Below are 10,916 nucleotides of genomic sequence, written 5' to 3'. Positions count from 1 at the left end.
TCCTATACCAACTGAAATTTCAGGCACAAAAACCTGATCCAAAAGTAACCACATGTATCTGTAGTTGTCAAAATATCTATAGCTGAAATAACACCCACAAAAAATGCCAAACCCATCCAACTATCCATACTTCCAAAAGTATACCAAGTGAATCTCACATCATCAACATATCCAATCTATAACCTACAATCACAAGCCTCAAGAGAAATACCTATCACATATTTACCATGAATCTCTCATTGCAAAAGATGATGTCAAATATGTAACCAATCCACTCACAACATCTCAAAGAAGTGTATCCATGTAGTATCAAGGACATCCACAAAACATATACCAATATTCTACAAGAACAACTCTCATAACAAGTCTCCAACACTCTCCCAAGCTCTCCACAACCAATAGAGGAAAGACAAAGGAATAACTATGCCATCTCTCACATGACATACATGAGCAGAAAGCAATGATCAAAATCTTCAACCAATCTCAAATCCAATGTAAGCGAAACCAAACATCTAGGAAGATAACCAAGACTAGAGAGAAACCATACAAATCATAACTAGTATCATGCCCTTCTACACACACCTCTAGATGTAAATTGTGCAAGTATGATCTCCTCCATAAAACCCCAACAAGAATCCACAACAACACCCAAATGATACCATATAACTAATCATGGATGTAAACCTCTCACAAGATTAAATTATGACAGGATTAAATTTGATGTCCATCACGGGCTAAAACTAAAAAACTCTTTCACTTCCTTTGAACATGGCCAAACTAGGGCATATTATATATCAAAATTAATGGAAACATTGACCCAAATCCAATGGTGAGGTCTATTTTTACCTAGGAGGTCATTTCTGCAAGCTCTCCATTAAAATCTTTATTTAAATGAAACATCCAAACAAAATTTTTGTCCAACAATTTCACATGCCCAAAATATACCAACATCCCATCATAAAAGCAAACCCAAAAACCTTAGATCTACAATAAAAACTCATATATCTTGCCATTTGTTTTATCCTCTCATGCATACCCATGGGTTCAATCTAGGATCACAATAATAAAACCATAGCTCTAATACCACTTGTAAGAAAACTTAAGATAAAGATATAACTATTTCCGCATAACTCATAATAGATCTAAAACAAATATGCAATTGAAATCTACATGCAAGAGAATAGACAAAATACAAACAAAAATGTGACACAAGATATACACTAGGAAACCCTAATTGAGGAAAAATTGTTCACCATGTATTATTCAAGAAAAAAACCATTGTAATACAATTATAGAAGCCTTTAAAGCCATAGCCACCACCAAGCAATATATGTGAGCAAGCATGAATCCACACATCCCATGTCATGCTTCCAACCTTCAAAAATGCTCCCTTGGCTAACTTATCAAGCCTTGTCCTACTTGACTCTTTTCTTTTTGTTCTTCTATCTTCTTACCTATAACTACCCTTGTGGACGCTTATATAGTAGCAAGTCCCACAAAACCACTAAGTGGTATTACATAAAACATGTGCTACCTAACCCATTGACCCCACATTTAATATTGGTAATTTATTTCTTTTACCCAATATTAAATAATTACATGAAATATTATCACAATGTTACAATACAACTCATCAAGTATATCTCATGGGAATTTTTACATGTTACATGTCTATCTATGTTCTCCTAGATACAACATTACATAGTAAATAAAATAAAATAATATAACAATATTATGCAATGAGTGCAATACCCATTATCTCAACAATTTCCCTAGTTAAGTTATCTGTTGTAATTATGTACGCACATCTTTTTATGGTTGTTGTTTACTTTGGTTGAATGGTTAAGAATAATTAAGTTTGATAAAAAAATTAATTAGATAACTAATTCATCCACCCCCCACCCACAATTATTTTGGTGGACTATTATTTTTAATACCTATATCATATATTTGAATGGGTCAAAAGGGGTAATAAGACATCCTTTGACTCCTTTTGACCCATTGAAACATATGATATAGGTCATTAGGGGTTCTAGGAGCCCTAGCAACACATTTAATCATTGAATGTATCCAAAGGGATCATAACATATCATACAACCCCTTTGACATATTCAAACATATGACATAGGTCCTTAGGGGTCCTAGGACCTCAAAAAATATATAATATGATTGAATGGTTTAAAAGGGGACATAGGATGCCCTATGAATCCTATCAACTCATTCGAACATATGATATATGTCTGTAGGGGGTCCTATGACCCCTAAAAACTCATTATATCATCAAATGGGTCAAATGATGTAATAGGTTAGCTTTAGACAAATTTTATGACATGATTAGGGGTCTTGAACCCCTAAGAACATACATCATATCATAATATGGGTCATTTTTGGTATTCACAAATTGGGTTTTGATGTAGGAGAATCAGGACATGTAGGGATCCCTAAAGAAGATAAATGATGGATTAGAGGAAATGAATAGTTTAAATCAATCAATTGGCATGTGTTGAAGCCAATAATAGCCTTGAAGGCTTTAAAGATGATAAAAATGCAGTGCATCCTAAAGGGCCTATTTGGAACCTTAGGGTCCTTGATAGTGAAATATGGGCATAATGGAATGTTGAAGCTAATTAGGTCCATAAGAGTCTTAAAAAGGTTAAGTTGGGAAATTCAAATATTGGAATCTCAATGATTAGTTCCATTTTGGAGGGGACCTAGTTTTGAGGAGTTTTAGGTATAAATAAGCATGGAAGTTGATCCAAATCAGTTGGGATAGTTGTAGGGATGTTGTTAAGTAAATTTTTAAGACATTGTGTAGTGGGAAACACTAAGAATGATCCATTGTATGGGTTGTGCAAGAAAAGTCAATAAAACTCCATTTTTGATGCAATTTGATGTTTTATTTGTAGTTTTGTGATCAAAGGACATTCTAACCCTTGGAGGACACTATATTCTATAATGATCCATTATTAATACTTTGAAGTTCATTTCTAATCTCTAATTTTGCAAACTAGTGTTGATAGCCATAAGGACTTCTTTTTTTGGGTTAGTTTTTGACAAGATCTAATGTTTGGATGACCATTCCATGAATGAAACTACTAATTCTCATGGAATAATCCATCCTTGACTTGTGTAATGCCATTTTGACAATTATATGTGCAGATGAGAATTTATTTGAAGGTGAAAACCCAAGAAGGAAGTGTTAAGGGATAATAAAGAGGTAGGTATGGAGCAGTAGTAGAGGATCTTTCCAAAGGATGAATAATTTTTATGATTTGAGGTATTTATATATACCCTACACAAGGTGAATCCACCCTTTTTTAATCTCAAAAGTGTTGGGGCAATGTCTAATTAGAAAGCCCTAGTTTAAGGGGGTTTTGAGGATCAATTTGGGGCTTTTGGTGTTATAGAACTTTTGGTATTAATTCCTTTTTGGATTTGAAAAATTTTGAGCCAAGGAGAGATTTTCTAGAGTTTTGGATCTTTGGAGTACAAGGAACTTATAGTTGCTTTGTTTAGATTGCCCTACTTTCATGCATTTTTAAGCCACGATATGGTAATAGTAGGATATGCTCGAAAGGAAAACATGGAATCCTTCTAATATGTTGTAGTATGGATGAATGGGTATCTGAATACATCATTTTTTTGGGAATTCTTTTGGAAATTTTGAGAGGAAAATCACTTTTGTATCATTGGAGGGCTAATAGGAAATTAACTAGATCTCTAGGACAATTTGAGAGTTTTAGGTGTTGGATGTTGCTTGAGGACCAATAAGTTGTTAGAACCTTTTGAATCGACCTTTTTTGGTCCTAAGAAAGTGTTGGAATATTCAAATGTGGAAAGAGTACTTATGAGGAGGGGGGGGGGGGGGTGAATCAGAAGTACTAAAATTTGTCCTATAAAACTTCTATGTGGAAATAAATTGCATGTATGTAAATACATTAAGTAAACATGAAACTAACACATGCATCAATAACACATAACACCTGAAATTGGTAACCCAGAAACCCTCCAGGAATAAGAAGGTAAAACTGGGGTGGGGATGATACCCACAAAAATTACTGCAGCAATATTGTTTAACCACTTCTGATGGTTTGCCCTGTTAAAGGCTTTACACTGTGTCAATAGTGACCTAGTTAGAGGATTTACAAACACTTAACATGAAGTGTCACCCTGTTAAAGGATTTAATCACCTATCTCTAGGATCAATGAAATAGATATTAAGCTAACCTATCACCATAGGATTTCCATGCTAATACAATGGCTAGAAAGTATTAGGTAAAATGAACCTGATAGTTTACAATCCTTGATTGTTGAATGCTGGCTCTGTTCTGTTTCATCTGATCTTGATCCTTTGTGATCTGATATCTTTTGCTTCTGAAAATAGTATATCAACCACTCTATATCTTCTCCTTTATATCATCATCTTCATCATCTCCTTCTCTATCATATCTTCTCTATGAGATATCATCTTCCTTATAAAGACATCAGAGGATTTAGGGTTAGGTCTAGATCTACGATCCATATTCAATCTTCATTTCCGTTTAATACTTATCTTTTGCTGATTGGTTGCATGCCTTTATCATTTTTCTTATTGGCTGCATGCAAATTACATAGGAAATATAAAAGATTCGGTATGATCATTAAATCCTTCGAGATTTCCTTATGTCAGCTGTAAAGACTGTTTTCATCATAGTTTGTGCGATTCCAAACTCTTATGTTGATATCCTGGATTAGTCGGCTCCTAAAATATTTCTATTGCTCGGCACATGCTATTCTAATGAGTTACTCGGCACTTACACAAAACTGTGTTACTCGGCATCTAAACTTTACTTGCTACCTGATCTTCACTTGGCATTTACACTTTACTTGGCACCTACACTTTACTCGGCATTTACACTTTACTCGGCACCTACACTTTACTCGGCACCTGAAGATCACTCGGCATCTATTGCACTCAGCACCTATTCTTGACCTTGGTTAAGTGTATTGACACTCAATTGTCAAATTTATTCTTTAAGCTAACAATCTCCCCCTTTGACATGAGTGGCAAAAACACTTAACCCATGTGACTCAGTAATTAATCCTTCATTCAAACTTTGCTTCCCAAAATTTTCTTTCTCCCCCAAAATTCCAAAATTTGCTTATCTCTGCTATCTCCCTGTCAAAATTTCAAAATTCGCTATCTTTGATATCTCCCCCTTTTATTATACTTACTCCCCCTTTATTATACTTATCATTTCATTCCTATACTCAACTTCTTTCTTTAATTACTTATTCTCCCCCTTTTTTGACACTTATGTCAAGGGTCTTTACAATGAAATGTCATATTTGGCCAAAAATGTGCTATTTACTTCAAGGAGTATCTTCAGAGCTGCATCCCAATTTTCTAATGTGACATCTAATGTCTTATGCTGGATGGCAATCTCTGCTGCTAGGTGTACAAGTCCATCAAATGAAGAAAGATTGGGGTCTTTCTTGAGGACTGTCTCTGCATTTATTTGCTCCTTATGAAGTAATCCCAAATGAGGAGTAATTGATGATTGCATTTGTATCAATTTGGCTTTTGTAGTTGCCTCCTTTGCTGCCAAAATGGCTAGCTCTCTTTGTGTGTGAAGCGATTGGACAAAATGCTTCTCACTCTGAGCTAGATCTGTAGGGAGTTGCATACTAGAAGTTTTCAGATTTTTTTCCAAACTCAGTATTTTTTGGCTAGTGTCTTGTGTGAATGTTGAAAAATCACACAACTTGTTGTACAGAGAAAAGATGTTTCCTAGTACAATTTTAACTGTTGTAACTTTCTTTGCCAGTTCTTCTTGTGCTAGTGCTATATCACTGGATATTTTACTGTTTACTTTTCCTTGGAACTTCTTTTTTGACCATTCAAGTAATTTTACATTTGTTTCCTGGTCTTCATTAGTCACCTGGTCAACTATATCAGAAATTTGTTCCATGATTGGTCTTGACTCATCTAGAGATTGTAAGCAAAAAGCTTTCGTGAATATGTCCTTAATTTCATTCAATGTACGCTTATGCTTGTATTCCTTTCTTAGTGCTTCTTGTCTCCTTCTTTTGTCTAGTGCACTCTGAATTTCATTAATCTTTTCTTCTGTAAGAGTGCTAGATTCATAATATGGGATTTTAATTTCTTCATCAAGCTCAGGAACTCCATAGTGAAGTCTCCTGACTGCTTTTGATGAACTCGAGCCTAGTGTTCTGATTTTCAGCTGTAATCCATCGGTGCTCGGCTGCTGAAGAGTTTGTGTTGGAGTACCAGATTTGGGTAATGCAACCAGTGTTTGTATTGCAGTCTCCTCCTTTTTCTGTGTCTCTTTTTCTTCAGCTTGAGTATCCCTTTTTTGAATGCTAGATGGGGTTGAACTTGGTGACTGTTCAGATTTTTCTTTTGTTTACCCTGCTGCTGTACTTGGCACTTGGAGTGTATCAGTACTTATACTTGGTGGAGGTGGTGGTGGAAGGAATAGAATACCAGTAGTTTGTGTGATCAAAGGTGGCATTTGTGCTTTTACCCTTGCTTTTGCTTTGACTTCTGAATTCTGTAATTCATCAACACTGACCAATATAGGATTTGAACTTAATTTTGCTACTAAAGATGATTGGTTAAGGATTTCCAAATCCTCTGCAGTTAATGGATTGATGTTTTGAACTGAAATTTCTGTAACATCCTTTATTTTTATGAAATCTGCAAGTGTGATGGTGGCATGAGGAGGACTAGGAGGAGATACCTGTATGTCTTGCATACTTTGATCTTGTGGCTCAGCTCCTCTTTCTCCTCATTGAGTGCCTCTCCTTCCTTTTCTCCTTTACTCTCCTTCTCCACTAGTTTCTTCTCTTTTATTTCTGATGCTCTCTTTTCTTTTATCTTGGCAATTGCTTCTGCCTTATATTCTTCATTATATACGTCTTCAATCTTCTTGTAAACTATTTTCCACAATCTTGTGGATTTGGTAACTACCTCTTCAATTTTATTCTGTAGAATACTGAATGCTCTATACTTGGGAGTGAATCTGTTATTATGCCTTTTTATGGCATTTATTATTTGATCTCTAGTCAAATCAGGCAACAATCTTGCCAATGTTGGCTCCCTTATTTATTTTTCCATTTGTAAACAAAAATGCCATTTATCCTCTATGATTGTATATAGTTCTCTCGGCATAGAGTCATCTAATTCTAGAGGTGTGTGCTTATATTCAGCCATCATAGCATACACAGACTCCTCTAATTTATTTTTCTCTCCTTTGGTGAGCTTAGAAAAATTCAGATTCTTTAATCCTTTCAAATCATTATTTCTAATTTTTGTACATAATTTATCAACATCAATCTGGGGTATTTGTCTTACCTCTTGAGATTGACTGTTATCTTCTGAATTTGTTTCCTCCTCATCTATTTCAGGCTGGGGAATGAACTTCCTCTTCTTTGACTCAGCAACAGTCTTCTTTGAGTCTTTCTTCTTCCCTTTAGCCTCTTCTTTTTCTTTTTGAGTTGTGGCCCTTGTGGTTGGTCTTTTTGGTGCTGGGGCAGCTACTTTCCTCCCCTTGGATTTAGGAGCAGATGGAGTTGTGGTCTTTTCCTTGACTGGTGCTTCCTTGGCTACTTCAACCTCAGCACTTTCTGACCCTTGAGTATGATCCTGAAGTTTCTCTTCTTCTTCTTCAATGACTTCTTCTTCTTTTTCAATGTCATCTCCTTCTTCTTCTGTTGTCCCTTCTTCTTCTATACCAAACTTTCTTTTGATTTGTCTTACCATTTTCTCTTTCTTCTTTACTGCTGAAGCAGTCTTCAACTCTGTTATTATCTTTGATTTGACAACATCATAAGTGTTGGGACTGAAAATTGCATGCTTCATTTTTAGTCACATTTTGAAAATTTTGGAAAATCATGTCCTAAAGTGCCTTTTATGCATGTGGTCAGTTGGTAGCTTAAGGCCTAGATGGTGTTTGAGTGGCTTAACACATTTCATTTGACATATGCATATGATCCACAATGTTATTTTTCCATCCCGAATCATTCTGTGAAGTCCCATTTTGAGCTAGTGTCAAAATTTGCAATTTTACCCAAGTGTCAAATAGCGATCAGAGGCCCAGTTTGCATCTAAATATCTTTTACCTAGGACTATGTCATGACTAGTCCCTTTGGGTATGTTTAGTGTCCATAATATAGAACCTATGTTTCAATTTTCAAGTCATTTCGAATCCGTTTGACTAGGTTTTGCACCCTGCAAAGTTGGTCATTTATTGTTTTGTGCATTTAACTAGTTCACAATTCTGGGAAGCCCTGTTCGACCAATAATATCTTTGACCCAGTTGACCCAAATGAAAAAATTCTTTTTTCATTGTGTTCTAAGGGTAAGACACTTCATATGTTCCAATTTTGAGATCATGTTGAATCCATTTGATCAGTTTGCTAACATGATCAAAAACTCAGTTTGCATTGTTTTGTTACGGCTAAGGTATCCAGATTGATCCGTACCCCTATTTGGCATGTTATAACTTTGATCCTGTGATTGGCTAGCCTAAATGGATTGTACCATTGTGTTGTGTCCTAGAAATCCTTGAAGTAAACATGTATGCAAAATGTGGAATCTTACACAAGGCAAATGAACTGTTTCGCAAAATGCTTCAAAGAGATGTAGGTTCATGGACTGCAATGATTGTAGGATATGCCCAAAATGGTCTTGTTGATAAGGCATTACAAAATTTCAAGAAAATGCTATCGGAAGGTATGAAACTAGATTCCACAACATTTTTGAGCATCCTTCCAGCCTGTGCCAAAATGGGAGCCTTACAACATGGTATTGACATCCACCAAAGCATACTTGAATGCGGACTATTGTTGGATGTTGCAGATGCAGTTGCAAAATGTGGAAGCATGCACAAGGCACGTGAAGTATTTGACAAAATGCCTCAAAGAAATGTGATCTCATGGAATGCTTTTGAACTAATGAAGCACTTTGGAACATATCCTGATCATTTAAGCCACGCTTGTGTTTTATTAGCATGCAGCCATGCAGGTCTGGTGGATGAGGGCTGCAAATACTTCAATGGCATATGTGATTCTTATTGCATTGTACCTACAACTGATCACTACGTTTGCATGATCGACCTTCTTAGCCGTGCTGGCTATCTTAAGGAAACTCTAAGCTATATCATAAAAATGCCAATAAAGCCTATGACAGTTGTGTGGATGTGTTTGCTTGGTGCATGTAGACCACATGGAAATCTAGGATTAGGAGTATTTGCAGCAACTCATCTTTTTGAGTAGAACCCTACAGATGCCACGATTTATGTTTTTCTGTTAAGAAATTTGATAAAAGATAAAGGAATCAAAAAGATGCCCAGATGTAGTTGGATTGAAATCGATAAACTAGTACATGCTTTTTGTGTGGGAAACATAGCACACCCATAGACATTGGAGATCCACGCAAAGTGTGGGCAATCTATATTGGCAGTTTAAGGCACCAAGGCATTTTCCTCTGCATAGGAAAATGAATTATTTTTCTGCCACCATTGGGCCAAGTTGGTGATTGCATTTAGATTTTCAAGCACGCCCTCTGGGAAAACAATTAAGTCATCAAAAACCTCCGAGTATGGGTTTACCAGGACATGCAAAGAAGTTTACATCCAAGATTGTTCACGAAAAATTGCTATGAGAGATGTGTACAAATTGCACTATTTGAAACAAAAAATAATGCCCTTGTGAAGATGTTTTGAGATCCTGAGTGAAGAAAGATCTAGCAAATTTGTTTGAGAAGGGACTGCGTTTCATTTCTAGTTCGTAGAAGAAAACAAAATTTTAAGTTCTTGGAGATCTAGACCATGCTGTTGACTTCATAGAGATCTAGACCATGTAGGTAGATAGAAGAAGTGGCTTAGATAAGGGAAGAGCATCGACTTGAAATAAAGATACACGGCATCAGGAATAAGTTACTCAACAAAGCAACCACCGTAGCCACGTGAACAAACAAAGAAGGCATGTTTATCCCACATGGGTCATGGGAGAAGTTTTTTATACCTTTAAACACAAATCTAAGCGTAGTTCATAATGTCTTAAAGAAGACAACCTTTTGTGAAGGCCAAGTCGTATGGTGGGCTCGACCCAAAATGCATGAAGAAAGATGACATCGGCTGAGGGTAATAATGCAAAAATTTTGAACAAACCATCATATAAAACTTGATGACGTCAGCAGGAGGTAAGTTGCCAAAAAGTTCTAAAATCCGGCGACTCGCTACCTCGCCACCGGAAAGTGGCGAGAAATTTCGACTAGCAAGGTAGCGACTAGCCGAAAAATTTGCAAAATCTAGTGAGAGTCAAAATGCTACGTTGATCCCATTTATAGTGCCATCAGTGAATCAACATGTGACATGTGGCAGCGAGTTCCAAGGTAGATGATGATGTGGCATAAAAAACTCAAGAGCGCACTAGATTGCGCCACGTGGCAGATTCGACGGTTCTCGTTAACTCGCCAAGCAGAAGATGCATGAGGTTTAATATAGCGAGGTAGCGACGATGACGTGGCATGAATGACTAGGAAATGACTATGCATTGAAGGAGCAAATCAATAAGTGACACGTGTCACTCAGTCAAACTTTAGGTTGACCACAGATTAAAAGGGTGAGGGAAATATTGAGAAGTTTAAAATAATAATATTTTATTATTATTTTTGTTGAAAATGCCCATGTCAAGTTTGAAAATCAAATGGGACATTTTCTAAAGTTTATACTTTAGATTTTTTTTTAATTTTATAAAAAAATCAAAGTTGCAAGCATGAACCTTCTAGCAGAGGACTATTTTTTGAAATAAGATTCTGGAGGTTTTCGAGAGGCCAGATAGGTGATGTTATATATCGCCAAAATTGGGAGAAGATGAACTTTCCAATTATGGAGTCAGTTTTTGTACAG

At 36.1% G+C, this 10,916-nt stretch overlaps 1 pseudogene; it reads left to right on the top strand.

The window, feature by feature from the left end:
- The first annotated feature begins 8,580 nt into the window (after positions 1-8,580).
- Positions 8,581-9,279, top strand: LOC149546774 (pentatricopeptide repeat-containing protein At4g33990 pseudogene; annotated as a pseudogene).
- The last annotated feature ends 1,637 nt before the right edge of the window (positions 9,280-10,916 follow it).

This window comes from Cupressus sempervirens, chromosome 7 (genome assembly GCF_028749045.1).
Source record: "Cupressus sempervirens isolate cs-2001-9-10 chromosome 7, ASM2874904v1, whole genome shotgun sequence".
Classification (NCBI taxonomy): Eukaryota; Viridiplantae; Streptophyta; class Pinopsida; order Cupressales; family Cupressaceae; genus Cupressus; species Cupressus sempervirens.
The sequence above is the reverse complement of the archived record's forward strand: the minus strand, read 5'-3'. Positions and strand labels throughout refer to the sequence as shown.